Source organism: Catharus ustulatus, chromosome 4, assembly GCF_009819885.2.
Source record: "Catharus ustulatus isolate bCatUst1 chromosome 4, bCatUst1.pri.v2, whole genome shotgun sequence".
Classification (NCBI taxonomy): Eukaryota; Metazoa; Chordata; class Aves; order Passeriformes; family Turdidae; genus Catharus; species Catharus ustulatus.
The window spans coordinates 41,155,277-41,175,291 of NC_046224.1; positions in this window are offsets into that span (position 1 = coordinate 41,155,277).

Below are 20,015 nucleotides of genomic sequence, written 5' to 3' on the forward strand. Positions count from 1 at the left end.
TGAGGCAGCAGGCTGATGACATGTATTTGATGCTTAATTGTAAGAGCAATGTAGCTCAGTGTTAACATCCAGCTTAGAGAGAATATCCCAGCACAGCAGGGACCAGCTGTTCTAAGTAAAACAAGCATAGCACATGGCATCCATGCCATTTGGGGATTTTGAGGACTATAGAGAATTGAGTACTGAAACATATCTAAAATTGAGTTTATTTGAATAGGTGGGTCACACAAAACCCCATTACTTTTTCTAGGAAAATACAAAGGCTGACAAAGGGTGACATTACTTCAAAAGATTATTAAGCCCACAGATATTTATTGATTTGGTACAGCAAACTTTCCCACACTTCATGTTAATTTATGAATTTTGTTAATTTATCAGTTTATTAAAAAGAATGCTGTTAATTTTATCTGTTTTTTAGGAAAGACTGCACCTTAATACTTTGCCCCAGTTAGCTGTCCCTCTTTCCCATTCTCTATCCAACCTGTCCTTGCAACTTTGGAAAAGAGCACACTGCAGAAACAAGGGGCACTGAGGCTCCTTGCCACTGAGGCAGTGCAGCTTTGGCCTGAGGCTTGCAGTTTGTAGGAAAAATAATAACCTGGAATATCAGTGGCCACTGTGTGTGAGCCACTGGGCTCAGATTGTTGCTGGCTTGGGGATCTCTGCACCACATTGCTTCCCTTATCTTGATAGCCACAATGGTTCAGCCCTTGTTTTCCCTGACCAATAACTATATAAAGGACATTTATGAGCTGTACATGTCAAATCCTTTCAGCTTATTGTGGTTAGGAAAACCTAACATGGCCATTTCTCTCATCCTCTGCCTTTGCCAGTAATTTATTGCTTATATTAATGTTTCTTTTGAAAAGATGTGTTGCTGTTGTTGAATTAAATACTTGGGGGAGGTGAAGTTGGAGATACTATAAAATATTAAAGTGTGATTGAAGGAAAATATAAAATATTTTCATGTGGATTGAAGGCAAATTTGGAGGCTGGTGCTCTACAGACATGCAATGACGGTAATTATATCTTTAATCTTTTATATTAAAACCTGGCAATAAACGAAAAAAAGATGAAATTTATCTGCAAGAACTTGATAGGGACAAAGCAAGAAGCCAGATAACCAGAAATATTATGCATAATAAAGAAAATTTTTGATGATCACTTTATTCAATGACATTAGAGATGGAAAGGCTGATAGGTCAAATATTTAATCCAAGGCATCTGACAGTGTTCCTTATCACTGAGAGAACAGTTTTCAATTTCATGCCTGATTTTGGCTCATCCTTCATTTCTAGCTAACCAACAAAAACTGTCTGATTTTCAGAGATCTGATCCTATTTTTCCCAGAAAGCTTGAGGCAAAATGAAGAAGGCATTTTCAAGAATGGAGGGTTAAAAATATGAAGAATTGACATTAGAAAGCACTTCCATAACTCAGTCTAATCTGTTGTGGCTTTGCCTGGAACAGCTTTGCATTTATTCTCTGCCTTAACAGCATCTTGCATCTTTGGCAGACTACAAGAATTTGGGAGGTAATGCTGTGGACAACTGAGGTTCTCACTGAAATAAGATTGTACAGTGTTATGACTTGGGCACTTTCCAGCAGGTAGCTACCAGCTCCCTAAAACATCACTCTGAGCCTTCAGAAAAACATATAACATCCCTAAGGTTTGGCCATGGGCTTCAGCAAGGCTGGACTGGAGCAGCTGCCCTGTGTGGGATTTTGCAGGACACTGGTACATCCATCTGACCCACCTTTCCAGATTCTTGCAATAAGGCAGAAGAAGCAGTGAAAGTGCTTGATTGGTTCTGCCTCTACTGATAAATGACCTTGGAAGTGATGGATTTTGGGCAGTGAAGGTTAGCACTCCAGTGTATGTTTCTGCATCCAGGTAAACTGAGATTCATCACATTAAATGTAAGTAGATCCACGAGCTTACTAAAGCAGCAGGTCCATATTCCTCTCTAAATTAGTTCTGGAGTCAATTTTTTATCAAGAAAGACTGGATACAGAGGGGAGGACTGTATGGAAAGTGGTAGAGAAGACATGTCTGTCTGTGCATCACAAAAATCAGCTGTAGATCTGTATCAGCTGAGGGAGCTGGGGTTTTTTAGCTTGGAGGAAAGAAAGTTGAAGGGGCACCTTATCCCTCTATAACTTCTTGAAAGGAGATTGTAGACAGGCAGAGGTCCACCTCTTCTCCCAAGTAACAAGGGACTGGCTATTGAGATATTTTTCACCAAAAGAATTCTCAAGCCCTAAAGCAGGCTGCCCAGGGAAGTAGTCATCACCTCTGGAAGTCTTCAGAAAAAGTGTTGATGTGACACTTAATGACATGGCTTAGTGGTGAACATGGTGGTGCTGGGGTTAGAGTTGGTCTCAATGATTGTATATTATGTAACCTGAAAGATGGAACAATTATTTTTAAGCCCATACTTGAGATACTGCACTTACAGAGAAAGATGCTCTTTGAGTTTTGAGAGACCAGAATGTTTCCCCACGAATACCAGACATGTCACCCTCAGTAAACAGAATTATGCTTAGGCCAGATAAAACTGAGAACCACTAAGCTGAAGTATGTACAAAGAATATGTATAGGGAAAGGGGAAAAAATTCAGGGGCAAAGAGCTGAATAAGCATTTTATTCAGGGTGAAAAAGGGTTTTGCACATAAACACGGAAAAAAATATATACTGAATTACAGTAATTTCACGAATACAAGCCGCACGGAGTGTAAGCTGCACTTCAGGTGCATTGACAACGTTGATGTCTTTGTCAATAAAAAAGCTGCACCCGAATATTAGCCGCACTTTCGTTCGTAGCGAGGATCCGTGTGCAACTTTCACAAATTTGCCAATTAGTAACAGGATCGCGGCATAGCGGGCTTTACTGGCTCGGGGCGGGGCCAGGAAGGCTCGGCCCGCTCATGGTTGCCGATGGGGCCGGGTGGCCCAGCTCAGTGCTACGGCTCGGCGGGGCTGCTCGGGGCCGGCCGGGCAGTGCTGCCACTGCCGCTGCCAGGCTCGCTCACCCCCCGCCCCTCCCGTCTGCACCGCCGCCGCCACGTTTGCTCACTCTGGCCAGCACTGCCACCCCCCGCCACGCTGCTGGCCCCGGTTCTGCTGGGCTTCCCTGCACTCCTAACCCCGATTCTGCTGGGCTTCCCTGCGCTGCTGGGCAGCCCCGCCCGCCGGGCTTCCTGCTTCTGCCATGCTCTCCTGCGCAGCCAGGCTCCCCCACACTGCTGGCCACGGTTCTGCTGGGCTCCCCTGCACTGCTAGCCCTGGTTCTGCTGGGCTCCCCCACGCTGCTGGCTCAGGCTCAGCCGCCCGCCCCCCGCACTGCTGGCCCCGCCTCTGCCAGGCTTTCCCACCTCAGCCGGGGCCGGCCGGGCTCCAGCTTGGCTTGGGGCTGCCGTGGGCTCTCACTTCCGTGTTGGCAGCTTTTAGAATATTGTCCATGTATTAGCCGCCCCGGAGTACTAGTCGCACTTCCGGGTTTCCACCAAAATTTTGGTGAAAATGGTGCGGCTTCTATTCGTGAAATTACTGTATTACTTTTCCTGTCTGAAGTGACTATTCCTAGAGCCATAGGAAAAAATCTAGGCAGGATCAGCTTTGCCCTTCATTCTCAGTTTTCATTTCTATGGGAATAGATTAGTATTTAGCAGCCCATGCTACAGGAATAAAGTCTCAGTCTGTGCCAATTCCTCTGGTCAAGAGCATTTACTTGCTTAGTACACATCTCTGATTGACTAAGGGCTTCTTTTTTTAATGTTCAGCAAAGCCTTCTGCAATATTATAACCAAATTATGAAGCTAAAGAGGGTATTGTATCACTTATGTAATTTAATTACTGCTTCATGCTTCTGCCTATAGGAGAAGTCTCTCTCACTCTCTCTCTCTCTCTATATATATATAAATGCAAGCTTTTTCAGCTTTTGCTGACAAAAAAACCTGAAAAAAATTAAATTAGCCTTCTTTTAATTGTCTCCCTTGGTAGATGTGGAAGAATTTTATAATTTTGCATATTCAAAACACTAATCACCCAATGGCCAGATTTTTTCTCTAGCTTTAGGAGGATTTTGTACGACAAATTAAAGAACTGTCTTTTCTGAAAAAGGAGTCAAGTACAGCCTTGGAAAGTAATCCCTTCCTAGTAATAGAGCATTGAAATCATCATGAAACATTGCAATAGGTTTTCCCTTATTATTTGTGGGCTGGAGCAGCAGCACAAGAGAGCCAGCATGTGCCCTGAAAGTTCTCAGATTCAGAAACAGGTGGAAAAGTCACAAGGCCGTCTTTGAAGATACACCTTTATACATCCTTAGGGCTTATTGATTAGTCAGTGTGGCGTGTGTCTGCAGAATACCAGCACCCCTGCTCCTCTGTGCTCAGAGCAATCTGCTGGCAGGAGCACACTCTGGCCCAGGAACTGCTGTGAGCTGGTGTGCATCTCCTGCGTAATGTGCCCATCAGTTCTTCCTCAGTTGTTGCTGTGGCTCTCACAGGCTGGGCTGGCAGAGCAGCTCCTTGGCTTTTATGCTCATCATTTGAGAGCTGTGCCAGCTCTAGTATTCCTGCTGTGGTAAATGTATTCACCTCTGCTGACAGTTGTGTGCCAGTGTGTTACTTGATTTGGTACTGGACCATTTTCCATCTTTGAGCTGCTATTTGTGATTTTCATTGATTTGTAATGTTCTTCGCTACAGTTAGAACACTAATTAAGAAGAAGTTATTATATCTGTTTAATCATGTCATAGTGGTGATACAGAGGTGCAGTAGTTTGTATTTTTGAGTTTCATTTCCTATAGCAAAGAAATGCTTTGCTATTATTCATTTAGATTCCCTCTCTAGACACCAACAACAAAAATCTAGTTGAGAAAACATGAGGCAATGAGTTTGGCTTAATCTTTTCCTCTTTGTTGATCATTAGAAGCTCTTGTCACAGCAGCGACACATCTGGAAGTCTCTGCCCTGGCCTGCATTATAGGGGTGAAGCAGACCCTGACTGAATCAAGGAAAGCTTACAACTCCTTTGCTGATGCTTTGCCCTGTTCTGCTAATGCCATTAGCATCACACCCAAATGAACTCTAAACTGAAAATATACAGATTCATTACCCACATAGCCCTGTGTTATTTCAAGGTGGCATTGATCTACTGCTCTGTGTTTTTAAACTGAAGCGTGGTCAATGGCCGTACTTTACTATGTAACTTTTTCAAACCTCTAAAATCTCAGCTCTGAAAGAGAAATATATCAGCCAAAGTGCTGAGCAAATTCACAGACTAACTCCCTATCAAAGTGCTTATGATTGCAGGAATATAAATGTACACTTGATTTAGAAAACTTGCTTTTTTGGTGAAAACTATCAAGTCTACTCTTTGTTTCTAAACCCCACTGTTGTAGTTTGTGTTGCACCTGCTTTATAATCATGTGAAACACAAGGATAAAATACTTACGACCCTTTCCCACAGTCAATAAGGATAAAGGGCTCCCAACACTGTGCTGAAAGCATTTCAGCTTCTTTCCTCTGAGACTGAAGTATCATAGCAATCGAGGTTGTCAATTACTTTTAAAGCAAACTGCTTATAGACCATTATTCCCAAGGCTTTATTTGCTTGCTTTCTTCGCAAGTAAGATGATGGAAACAGTTCAGCTATTCAAAAGTCTGCCACTATCTCTTCTAATGAGCTCCTATCATCAAAAGAAGCTCTTTTTCTCTTCTGTTTCTTCTGTCCTCTTGTTTCTCAGGGATTTTCATACAGACAGGAGGGTTTGAGAATAACTACATCATTCACATATGGACACGGATATCACATATGGAATATATAGTGAACAAAGCATCTGAAAATGAGAATCAAACATTTTTATTTGATTTGTTTTGATCTTTGTAAGGGTTCCATATTGTGACCATCATGTTAAATAAAGAAATGCCTTCTCTTTTGTGTTTCTGATTGTAGGATAAAAAAGGACTTTGATGGCTGATAAATGTTGGGTTCCACAAAGGTCGTTTGACTTGGTAGAGATATTTTGATAAAATATACTGCCCTGTAAAAGGAAGAGGTGAAAAAAAGATAAATTAAAAGTCTCAGTTCTAATTTCCATGAAAAGATATAATGCTGTCATACTCTTTTTCAGCATAGTTTAGCAAGGTGCTTTCAAACACACATGAATTGGTACAGAGCCTAAGAGAAGGATAGTATGATGATGTTTTTCATAATGTATCAGAGGAATTATTTCTAATGATGTCAAAGACTCATTAATCCTTTCAGAGTTCAGGTAAATCATACCTGGCCTTTATTGCAGCTCAGGGAGAATAGAATTACATGGGAACAACTGAAGAGGACCACAGGATTGTAGTCTGAAGGACTCTAACTGAAAGGACAGTAGATGTTAGAAATAAAGAAGGCCAAACCCAAGTGTTTAGATTCATAGGACAAAGACTGAGGAGGGAAAATAAGGTTCTGTATGACTATGTGATCGTACTTCAGACACCAGAGAGGGAGAGGAGTCTTTTAAACTAAAGACAATACTTGGTCTGGGAAAAAAGGTATGTAAGACCTGGCAACAAATAAACTTGAATGCAAATGGGAAGATGTTTTAGAAACATCACAGGATTAAAGCTCTGGGACAGCTTCTTGACAAGATCATAATTGCAAAATTCATAGGTGTTTTAAGGAGTCCAGTGTTTTCACATCTTTGTTTATACAAGTGTGGTTGCTTGAAATAGCTGAGGATCAGTCTCATTAACCCAAAAGGCCTCTTTGCTGTCAAGTACAAGAAATAGCATTTGACTGACTAATTAGTCTTTTATTTTTGTGTATGAGGGGAAAAGCTCATATGAAATTGTAATTCTTTTTCTGTTGGTTTCTTTTACTTTTGACTTTGATTTTTGAGCATGCAATGATGTGACCTTGATGCTGTCTTAAAATAGTCTCCAAGGAGGATATATATTACACAAAATATATGTGCTAATTAATGCCACACATAATACATTATAGCTTCTGAGTAGAGAAAAATTCTCAATTCTAAATAAAAGAATACATTATTAATATATTCTCTGAATTCAACTCCTTTAAATAGGCCCCCGGATTGCTTTTACTTGTGCACAAAAGCACCAGTGCATTGGTCTGTTTAAATTATTTTTTTCTTTTTCTTTTGTTTGTTACCATAGTAACATTCAATAATTTTTTCCCCTCAATTGTTCAGTTTCAGAGTAATTCTAGAAAACTCCCACAGATGAAAACAAAACAATAGTTGGGGAAAACACAGCTGAAGCTATATAGGGGAACCTTTAGACAACAGATGAACATTTGTAAGCATGCAGAGCTCAGGTTTTGTTATCAACAGGAAGTGTGTTTCTGTAGCTGCCATTTGGTTTCTCTTCCAGTAAATCTGTACCATTTTAACAGAAAGCAATATGTAGTTCAAATATTTATAAGATAAATGTATAATTAATTAATGAGAGTATTTTATTTTTTAAATATAAATTTTACTATGGTAATGGAAATATATTGGCAAAAAAGTATTTGAGAAAAAATTGTTAGTGAAGATTCATCTGACATTTCTTTTTCAATTCGGATACATTTTTTTTCCTTCTCTATTTTATGTATGGTAAAATAAATATATTAATTTGTACTGCATGTTTTGGGTTTTTTTGCTACCAAGTGCTAGATCTGAGTTGGGTAATACATTTAGTATTGCCCTGGCATAGGCTGAGAGCAGGAAATGAATGTCTGCTGTCAGGGGAGGAATGGTTCAAAGCCCTGCGAGGTCAACAAATGATTTTCCATTTACTGCAGTGGGTTTGGTTCATTCTGTTTTTGTCTGATAATTCATTATGATTTCAAGTGAGCTAAAGGAGCTGCAGAAGCAGATCCCTGTATACGTGACTGAGTATGGAATGGCAGCTTGCAGTGTTTAATGTACTGTGTGCAAGAGGCAGCTGGGTGCTTTTCTTATCAAAATGTGCGATGGAAGCTTGAGGGTGGACATCAGAGAATGAAGTATCTCCAAGGAGGAGTGAGTTCAGTGCAGTAACAAAGACAAGAAAATAAGCTCTATAATAAAATCAGAAACATAAATGGTAAAGAATTGGGTTTATTATATTCTTGCAATAAATTCTGGTTTTGATTTATAATTTCTACAGCTATACTTGCAAAATACTGAGTTATATTGCTGTATCTGTTGGGGAAAATTACTTCACCTTGTATAATTCTTTTGTAACTATAAGCCTGATTAAAATAACATCTGAGTGTGGAGAATAAAGTCCTATGTACCTTATTCTTTAAATCTGCAGTATTTCATAGCACTAATAAATATAGTATAAGGAATGCTGCTTCTATTTATTTCACTCACTTTTTCAAACTTTAAAAATGATACTATGTTTATGTGCTAGAATCCCCCTTCTATTGCTTATCTTTGTAAAGAGGTTCAATTTACTTGAAACACTCCTTCTGTGCAAAAAAAAATATTTTTTTTGCTAATCCAAATTATTTCTGTTGCATAAAACAAATCTTCTATTAACTAACTCATCCTGGAGAAAAATGGCTTTAATCTCAGAGACTGCATTAAACTTAGAAGGAAACAAAATCAATAAAGGTGAAGGTCATGGAAACAGATGATCAGAGCAAACAACAGGCTGCCTACTGTACAATAGGGTTATAAAATAAACCAAAGCCAAAAGTCTATCAGAGTACATCAAGAATGAACTTTATGAATAGGTTCCCCTTGAGAATACCAAATGGTCAGATTTATCTCCTGCAAGTTTCTTCCCCCCAATTTTCTTCTTCCCTTCCCCTCAGCTCCTTTCTCTCAGTCCTTCTCCTGTTTCCTGCTGTCATAAACTAAATTACCCCGTGGAAAGACCAGTGAGCACTGATTAACTAATGTGTCAGGTTTTAAATACCTTGTGCTGACATGTATGTTATGTGAAATCAAAATTACTCTGAAATAGGTGAAAAATGGACCACTTTGTTAACCGTGTAGCTAGATTTTAGCTCCCTGAACACATGTAACATAAATTCCTTCATGAAATTTTGAGCTGATTTTTCGGAGTGCAATTCAGGGAAGAACTTGGGGGATGGGTCTGTAAGTAAGAGAGGTGAATAGCAGCCACAGTGATTGAGGACTTGGTTTAGCTCCTAGAGCTTAATAGCAGTTAGGGTTAATGGTTTGAGGTGATTAGCTGGTTCCAGCCAGTCATTAATCTGCAGGACGTGTCTTTAGTCTTGCTCACTAGTCTTACCAAAGAAATGACACCCTAGCATTTTTCTTGAACTTTGGTCTTTTGTTGTTGCCAAATGAGTCTGAAAAATAAGATGAAATAAAATCCTACAGCACGATGTCACTTTTCTGGTACCCATATCAAGGGCTGTCCTGGAGCTGGGGTGGAGTTCTGACCTCACGGTGCTGGCAAGAATTTTACTCCTAATTCTGCATCTCAATATTTGGGTTTTTTTACTTCTTTTCTGCATCAATGTACTTCATGCCTAGTAATTCTAAGAACTATTGAAAATTGGGACATTCACTTAACTAAATGTAGATTTGAGTAATATTTTTTGTATTTTAGGGATAGTAGGGATATTTCTTTTCACCCAGAACTAAATTTAGAGTAGTGATGTTGCTACCTCTGCCTGCTCACAGCGTATTCCGTTTGTAGGTTGGAAACACTGAAGGGAATTTGCAGGAACTGACAGGAGTTTTAATCTCTGTGCCCTGCACTAGCCTAAGCCAAACAAAAATCTTGACAATCCACTTCAGCAGGGATGACAAGAGCAGTGCTGGAAATTTCACTGCAGCAGACCCAAATCTGTTGATAAGAATACACAAAGTTATTAAGCTAAAGCTGAAGAAGGCATCAATCATTTCAAAAGGATCTTATTTGATTCTTTCCTCAAAAGTCCAATCTGACCTGACACCAGCCTAACAACATCCTTTTATTCTATACAGGCACATCACTGTCTCATTCTGCTACATTGTTAATAGGCCCAGTAACAAAAAATAAAAATAAAAAAACCCCCAGCAATGTCAGTGTATATAAGGAGAATGAGAGAAAGGGAAAAGAGAAGAGGTTAAAGGTTTACAGGTAGAGAAAGAAAGTACCTTTCAAATACTAATTTAAACTTGCTCTATTATTGAAGGCCTGTTTGTCGCCTCCAAAGAAGCATGTAAAAAGTGACTGACACCTGCAATTACATTTTGAGATAAATACGTTTAAAAAGCCTAGCAATATCTTTTATCTGAAATAGTAAATCTACCCTTCCTTTCTCTTTTATATCATAGTTGCTGAAAAGAAAAGAAAGGAAAAGGAAAGAAAGGAAAAGGAAAGAACAGAAGGCTGGTCTTATTCATGAGTGAAAGAGGAGACATTCCAAGGAAACCACAGCACAGAAGAAACTTTGGTGGTAACAAAGGATGTCATGGATAAAGGACAGTAGCTGGGCAAGAAATTATCCTGACTCTAGAACTGAATTCTCCTTGGTGCAAAATATGCCAGTCTTTGTCATCGAACTTAAAGCTAATATCCTATCAAAAATCAGGATACAAAAGCTAATATCCTATCAAAAATCAGGATACAGGAGCTGCTGCATTCTGGGCTCCCTCTACTTCTGGAGTGGCCTACTTATTTAAATGACTGGACTTTGTACATGTACAATAGACTGCTTCCTGGGAGTTGAGAGCTTTGTAAAATTACATTACAAAACCAACACTGTGACAGACCTTGAGTTTCCCGTATGGTGGAACAAGCAGAACAGCACAATATTGTCTTTCAGGTGCACACGTCAGAGAGATTGACTAAGAGGGTGAACTTCTACATTTAAGTCAAAAGCAGTAAGCCCTGGAAGCAAGTTAAATCATAGAATCACAGAAATCTTGAGTTGGAAGAAACCCATAAGGATCACTGAGTCCAACTTTATTCCTCATGGGACTACCTAAAACTAAATCATATAGGTACAAGTATCATCCAGGCATTGCTTGAACTCTGATAGCCTGGTGCCAAGTGACTGCTTTAGATCTGGTCTGCCTGCTGTTATGATTAAAGTTTATTGCGTAAATAACAGTTTAGTCCTAACACAAAAGATGTCACTGCAGACAGTGGATAAAGGAGTGTTTGCACTAGTTCACATCCAGGCACAAGTGACTCAGGATGACTGGTTTGAAGTGGCTCAGGTGCTGCTGTGGATGGTAAGGCTCATCACTCTCTCCCCCTAAGGGTGCAGACCTGATGTGTTTGTTTCTCCACAGCCTCTGTAGCAGAATTTTCAGGAGCACCTCTTCACTGGATGTCCTCTATAACCATATAAACGTGTGACCACACCAGTCAGGTGGAGAGGAATTTCTGATTTTCCCTAGGCAACACAACAATGTTCCCGGACTAGTAGTCTGTGTCCCTCTCAGCAGGGCGTGGGACAGGAAGGTCTGGTACACTTGTACCAGACTTATCTTTGCACTACTGCATTCCCATAGCAATGGCTTTAGCACCTATGTGCGAGTCCAAGTCCCTTTCTGCGCTGTGGCTCAAGTCCAGGGGTTTCCATGTCCTATGTTTCTGTGCTGAAGGCAGAGGAGGATTGACATGTGCATAAACTTTTACATGCCAAAAGTTAACTGCCAAATAAAAAGACATTGGCAGCATGGGAAATGGGGTGCACAAAGATATCGTTTGTGCAAGGCACACACGCACATGGCAGTCTGGACACGTTCCTGGTGGTCTGTGGCCTTGTCTGTCCATGTGTTTTTCCAAGGAATGGCTACTGAACATGGAAATTTTTGCCATCAGAGCAGCTGAAGGTAGCCTGAATCTCTTCTGAGTGATGGGCAGAATAGCAGTGCATTCTGAGTCTCTTCAAGCACATGAGGAAGGAGGAGGTTAGAGTGAGATTGAAGATAATTGCGCTTTTTAATCTGGTGCCCCTTTCACCATCTCTTATATCAGCTGCCCTCTTTTTCACCCCATTAACTGTATGAGTGTACCCTTTTATCAGCTTAAAGGCCTTAAAATACAGTATTTCGTATGTGGATTAAGGACAATATGCAGCACTGAGTAACCCATGCTGATGAGTTCCTCTTTGGGGTCAAGTTGCAGAGGAATGCTGCAAGGTTGCATGGCTTTGCTGTGTCGCTTATAAAAATAACAGATAAATAGACGCAATTTTTTTTCCCCTGTTAGAGTAATACATTTATGCCTGAATACAGTATTTCCCCAAGAGTTTAAATTAGTTTACTTACATTCAATATCAGAAACCAGAATGCATGTACTTGTAGTTTTATAACCAAATCTGTGAAAATTTATTTTGTATGAAAGGTTAAAAAATTAATAACAGCTTTCTCAGAATGTTGCTTCATTTTCTGGGTGCTATAAAAAAAGTCCAATTTTTTTTTGCTCCTAGATAGTGCAAAAATATATCATTATGTTCTTGGTTTAGTTATGTAAATGACCTTACTAATAAATGAAAATTGATATTTCAAAGCTGTAGTTTATTATAGCCTGATGGCATGTTAGCCCTTATCATTCAAGACAGTACTTAACTCTGAATAATACATCATACTAACTCTCTGAAATTGTTATTATGAGATTTTAATGCACCATAAAACATGTCTTATGATCTTCAGCATGCTCAGATATCAGTCTAACACATTAATCTCATCTACATCTTGGAAAACAGTAATTCGGCAAAAACTGTCTTCATATATAGCACTTCTTGTACGGTGTTTCATACATGGATTTATGTTCACGTATGGGATTTGCAACATCTGAATAAAAGAATTATCTTTTTTGCACACAAAACACAGTAAAATAAGATCTGAACCATAACTGGGAATACTAGATTCTGTCAAAATATCCTTATTAAATAAACAGTGTTGTTGACAAAGCAGACATGATACTGAGGGAACATGCGTGAATATATTCTTGGGTTTGCACTTGAACTATTCATATTGCTCCTTTCTGATGGGAAATGATTGGTCTTTGTTTAGATTATGCTATTTTATTTTACATTTCTGAGAAAAATGCATTAGCTAATCTTGAACTGGAGGATGATGGGCAAGAACAAGGACAGAGAAACAGATTCTTCTTGGCTAGGAATCTCGCAGCATGGAACATAGTATGGCAAAACGTGTTTTGTGAACTGCTGTCTCCAGCTAGGTGGGCCAAGTTTGTGCCTAATCACATTTGTGTCCACTCAGTCTCAGAGATACTGGGGGCCTTGTGAAGAGCATTGCTGAAGGAGGCATACAGGCATTCTGCTTCTCTCAAAAGCAGAGCTAAACAATAGGCAGTGTGCTGAGACAAATATGTTTGCTGACCATCAGTGTCTGCTGGGGCAAGATGGCAACTCCCTCATACCACTTTTGTTTGTTTGTTTGTTTGTTTGTTTGTTTGTTTGTTTGGTTTTGGTTTTGGTTTTTTGTTTTTTTTTTGGTTTTTTGTGTGTGTGGGATGGTTAAGGTGGAAAAAAGAAGCTGCCAGGGAGATGTTCAGTTATCCAAATATATCTGGGCTGGTCAACACAAGTGGAGGAGCGCTCTGCAAGGCTTACAGTGTGATTCCTGCAAAGCTGCAAGTTTAGCATTGCACCCTTGGATCATAGCTGGAATAATCACTCAAGAGCTGTGTTTTAAACTTTGCAAAGGGAAGTCTTAAATTTAAGGGTTTTGGCTCATTTGTGTCTGTATTAATCAAAATCTTCTAATTCTGGACTTAATTTGACAGGGTCCATATGAAAAATGGTTTAGAAGCCATCCCTAGAGTGGATAGTTCACAAATTAGATTCCACATATTTCAAACTCAACTAAAAATTCAACATGGGTTGTTACATATGTTCTGCATGTTCTTCCTTAAGTAAGAAATTTAGCGACTGTAACTTGTACCCTTTCAAAATGCAATATATATTTAAATGAAGCAAACTACAAAACGCAAAAATGTTCTTATTTATTCATACTGCTTATTGAGGCAGTGGGGTCTGGTCCAGAAAACTCTGTGAAGAAACATAATTTTCATCCAAATCCCAATGATTTTCAACTGCCAGGTCACATACTTTCTCTAGCTGTGGGATAGTTTTAGTTTTGTAGGGCAGTAAGTTCTTCTTTATTTTACAATAAATGAAATTAAAATGTAGCAAAAGATGTTCTTGTATGTGTATTACATTTTCTAGTTTTCAATCTAAAGGCTACTTCCATGCTTGGCATTATAAGCATGTATTATGTTTTCTGTCTCAGCAGGTTTAGCACTTGTGTTAAAAACGTGGTCTGAAGGCACAACTGAAACCTGTATTTAAGGATGCATGCTTAGAATCATCTATCTCAACATGTTTCAAATTACCTAATTTATATTAGACTAATTTATATTACACTTTTATATTTAGGTGGTCTGATTTTGTAAAATTTATCTTTGCAGCCTATAGGAACTGCCTTTGATTGTCCTGATTACCTGTCTGCAATGATCAGATATACTATTTTCTGATTTTAAAGAAGTAACAAAGAGAAAGAAAGAGAGAAATAATGACCAAATATAATGCTGACAGCACAATAATTGAAAGGAAGAGCAGTATTTCTGAGTATACTGCGAACAGAATGGAGGCTGTGCACTTTAAAGGAGAGGTTACAGGGTCTATTGCACAAGAAAATTTCAACTCAGGGCCAGCAGTGGCCACCTGCGGTAAGGAAGATGCTGGTGAAGAAGAGGAAACGAGCAGTTTGATGCATGGATAATGGGTCTTATAAAGAGAGGATTCAATAAAGCAGTAGCTGGAGAGGTATCATGGCACTTCAGCAGTTTTTTGTTAGGTGTGGTGCTGCTGTACACTGCTGCTCTCCTCATTTCTGTTAAAAAAGCCAACAAGAGACTAAGTCATGCTTAGGAAAATTAGACTGCATTTTCACCTGATAATAGAAACTAGGCTTTTTGTTCAGAGGAAAATAACAGAAAAATCTATTTGTTGTTAAGGGGATTTGTGTATATCTTCTTTCATCAAAAATCTCCAATCAGTCTTTTCACAGAGAATTCAAGGAAATAGTTGTCTGGTTACATCTGAGGGAAATTTCTGCATTGCTACTCATAAGAATTGTTAGAGGCAAACTTGGACTTCTCAATTCCACTGCAAAGATTAGCAATGTATTCATAATGACTGATCTACAGGAGCTACATAAAAGTAAACATAAGAATATTTAAAGGCAAATAATTTATCCTGAATGTTATTGACATTAACCAACCATAGACAAATGGCAGTATGCAAAAATATGTGATAATCCAATCATCACCAAAGAACTCAGTGCCAATTAGTTAATTCAAGTGGATCGTTTTTGAAATGAAGCATATAAAGCATTTTAAAATTCACAACTTCAAAACACTAATAAAGCTCCACTGAAGTGGCTGGAGTTGCTCACACATATATGCAAAAAGAGGCATTTTTGAGCTTGAATGCTTGGCATAACTACTGAAACTTCAGGGATGCATTTGTACCAAGGTACAGGTACAAGTTAGGGGCGCACACTGAAATCAACGGTGACGCTCTGCAAGCCCTGGTTGATCCCAAATGGAACATTTTAAATCACTGAAATTCATATTTTTTCTCATTCAGAATTGATCACACTATCTGCTTATAAACATATTTCAGTGGCATGGCATCCAATACCAAATCAGCCATATAACCCCTTATCAAATGAGAGAGCTTTGTATCCTAAGGAGAGAGCAGACAAATTACTCCCTGAGATGACATCAAGGAAGAAATGAATCACAGAATATTTCCATCAAGAAGTTGTTGACAGTTTGAGGAAGGCAAATAATTCAATGATTAAGTGAGAAGTCTGTTATTTTTCTTTGTTGTATATTATTTGTGAAGTGTGATTTTTATTTTTATGCTGAGTAATATTAGACGACAAAGGATAACTAACATAACAGAGGGGGAAATGTTACTTTGAAATAAATGAAAGATAGATGTTCCTAATGAAGGAGCTGAGAACACTTAAAGGTTTGGAAAATAATAACAAAAAAGAACATGGATCTGTGTCATTGCATGAACAATGACTCTATAGCTTGTGTTTCCAGTTGACCCTGGGGTAATGAATCATGGTAAAACTGTCACCCATGCAAGGTTAAGTGTGAGATGAGGCAGCTCCCCACCAGAAAACTCATGGAGACCAGAAAAATATTCTCCATATGCACCTCAAAGTGAAGAAAAGTATTTCTGAATTTAATCTAAATGATGAAGTTTTATGTGTTTCTTTTCTTTTTTTTTTTTTCTTAAATCTTTATTTCCTTTGTGTACATGCACATAATTTTGGCTATGACACTCCATAAAGTTTGATTTTTCATGGCATAGATCATCATAGCTCTGTTGAAATCAGTGAAATTATGGCAAGATATCCCCAGTCATATATTTAATCCATAATTCAGAGTGACAGTGTTTTCAACAGGCTGGAGGTGATTTTTGCCATGACGCTTTTGCACACAGCTGCACTAACATAAGCCAGCTCACATGTAGTGCTGTCCTCTTTTTGTCTGCAAGCAAGCAAGCAAGGACGGCAAATATTATGACCCTCACTTCTTTGAGACAGCTGACAACAGAAGAAGGTTTTCACTTGAACCACAGATGTTTACAAAATGTTTTGTTCAGCTCTGACTAATAACTGGTCAAGGGAAATTATGCAGGAAAGTTTCTACATGGAACTGACACATCACGTAGATGACTAAGTTAATAAAATATCACTCTTCCTTTTTATCCAACAGTGTGGTACTACAGACAAAGTCATTTGGATGACCCAAAAGGGGACATATTTGAAAGACCAGGGCATCTTCATTTAGAGCAGGGCTGTTAGTTCTGGTATTCTGGCTAAAGTGATCTCTGGCATGCTAAGGTCTCTTGAGGTTTAAAACACATTATCAGTGTCTGGCATGTCATCTTCTTTTTCTCTCCTGTCAAGGTCAAACAGTTCTTGTTACAAGCTGTTTGTGGTAGGTGTATCTCACGATGCATAAACCAGAAATTCTTAGTCATGAGAGTGAATCTATTCAATTCACAATATTTATTTATATATAGAGGCATGGCTGTTTGCAGATATAATTCCTCATTTTCTTCACACACAAATGAAAATTAAATCTTGGCTCTTCCTAGCAATACCCACAGCTAGAAAATCTAGATATATTAATTTTTAAAAATTTCAAAATGTTATATGTCATATTTTCTACTTGCTCTCAGATCAGTATGGAAAATACCAGTCTTGAAATGAAATTATATATTTATTATTTGATTAATAAACTAAAATTATTAATAATGACTGCTTGTGAGCTCTTTCATTTTACTTCTGTTTTTAAAGCTTTTTTTAAAACTATGGTTATGTAAGATATTCATTGAAGCTTTCCCTATAAGTTTAGTGTGACAAGCATAGAAATAATTTTATGGCTTAATGTAGCATAAAAATTGTTAAGATGTTTCTGACACTTCTAATTTAAAACCTTTTCCTGCTACTCATCCTCCTGTAAATAGTTTCATTACCTTAATTTCTTTTGGAAATTGGAGACAACTTGTGACTAAGAGACTGCAAAGCTTGATTCAGTGATTATTTGGAAACTAAATTATGAAGGTCTTTAAAATATTACAGAGTTTAGATACAGAAAAGACAGCCTTGGCTCCTAAAATGAGTGTTCCATTACGAATCATTATTTCCATTGACCAACGCTTTCTAAAAAGCAGGTTCAATTAATTTGTCTAAAACATGAGTTTCAAAATCCTTGGTTTAGAGACATTTAAGATATGGCATTACCAATGGTTTTACCCACTTTCTAGTCTGCTGTTCTAAATGGTAAATTGACCTTGTTTCTCAGTGCCCCGTTTTATCAATTAGTAACACTTCTAATAAAGCTTCTAGACCATTTTGGGAACACTATCTCAGGGGTTTGAGTTTGGGTGGTATTGAGCATTCCACATCTCAAATCATGACAGGATATATTTTTGATGTATGCTGTGTTTTAAACTTCCATTCATCTGTTTGTCTGGTTTTCTGAAGGCCATATGTACACAACTAAAAAGTTGCTGGTTTATTTTCCTACATGGCATTTATGAAATTCATGCTATGAATCTCAGTAAAACAAACTGAGAGAAGAATTCTCAGGGTGGTTGTTTCCTGCAGTTTTTCCAACAAAATTCAATGCTCATAAACATTTAGATAAAGCTTATTTCTTGCCACCTAAAGGAATGACCAGACCAGAAACTCACTTCTTTCAGCCCAAAGGAGGTGCCAATATCTTTCTGGGTAAGTGCAAAATCCAGCATGTATGTCAGAAAAAGTTTCTTTACAGGCTGATTTTTACATACAAGACTTTTTCTCCTTTCCTAAATTGCCAAAACTTCTGCAGGATCCTAAGCAATGATAACCAGAACAGGGAGAAAGTGTATATATTGCCTGATGTTTTTGTTTAATGTGTCACTTAAGGGGAAACAAAGGAAGAGGAAGCAATCTTTGGTAATTTCTTTTTCAGACATTTATTTGCACCATGGAGGCCAACACTGCATTCCCTTAGGTTTAAAAAGTGCTAGAGTAAGGTCTGAGAGCTTCTCTCTCTAGCAAACACAGCTGCATGAGATGGAAAAGCATTGTGTAGGCTATAAAATTGGATGTACAAATAATCACACTTTGCTTTCCAAAATTCTCTCTCTTCTGCATTAAAGTTCAAGCAGAACAGCTCTTTCATCTCCTAGTGTTCATGGCTAAGGACATGCATGGTAATCTGCCCCAGCACTGAGCAGTATCACTAAAACCATATTATTCATACTTAAGCACTCAGAGTTTATAGAGCAGCTGCTCTGTAAATCCACCAGAGGAAGGTGATTAAGTCCTTGTATGGCCACTGTATGATATGCAGACCTCTTGGTGCTCTCTTGCTGTGCCATTCTGGATCTGAGGTGTCAGTGATTAAAAGTCAGTGTGAGATGACTATTTGCAGCTCAGCACTGATGTGACACAGTAGTTAGCCCTACTGTCATCAAAAAGGTGCCAAAAGAACTGGGGACTAGTCCTACTGCCATGAAAAAGGTGCCAAAAGATCAGGGGACCCTTTGGTATGTCATGAGCGCTTTAATCTGGTGCAAAATTGTGTTTGTTTTCTTGTGCCTATCTTTGCACCCTTTCTGACTTCTCATCATCTACTGTTTCTCTCCTTCGTGGTTTTTTTGCCTCTTGATCCTCTTTCATTTCTTGTTTTGTTGTCTCAATCTTATGCTAGTGATCCTTCTTCTCTTTGTCTATTTTAGCTCCCCACCCTCTTACACTGAGGGATGCCTTGCAGTTGGTATTGTTGTGAGATTAGTAATGCTCCCAAGACAGCGTGGAGCATGCCACACTTAGCTAACCCAGTCCTTTCCCTGCTCTCTGTAGATGACTTCAGAGCAAACAGAGCAGACAGAGGCCCCAGTGAGAGCAGTGTAATGATCCACTTCCATATGGGGTATAAAGTTCATTTTTTTAAGTGGGCTATTATTTTTCCATTTTATTGTTTTTTCCCTTTCCCATCCTATCCTGCCAAAAGGTGCACAGATGCAGATCTGCCCTGCTTTCTAGAAGAGGGCATGTTTTTACAGTCTAGGTGGACTTTAAAATTACCCCCATGTGCCATTCCATCATGCCTGTAACACTGTGTGAATGATATATATGTTCTATACCCAGAGGTGGCAGTATTATTTTCATGGTGTGATTTCCTTGGTGTCCTGTAACAGCTGTGTCAGGCTGCAACTGTCTTTGCAAGGATGCCCCTCAGAAATGAGATCTTTAGGTCTCCATTGTAAGCAACATCCCTGGGGGAGAAATACAAGCAAACCGATCTGCTCACAAGCTTGGTCAAAGAAATGAAAGCTGAAAAGGCTGAGTTGGCACAACTTTCTTAGTGAGATCAGGTTAAGCAGAACCTGCACTTTAGCCTAATAATGAAAAACTGTACATGGAAGGAAGTGGGGACACAGGGAAGCTGAAAACAAAGTAGTGAAAAAACAGATTGCCATTCTGGAAGAGAATAGCAGC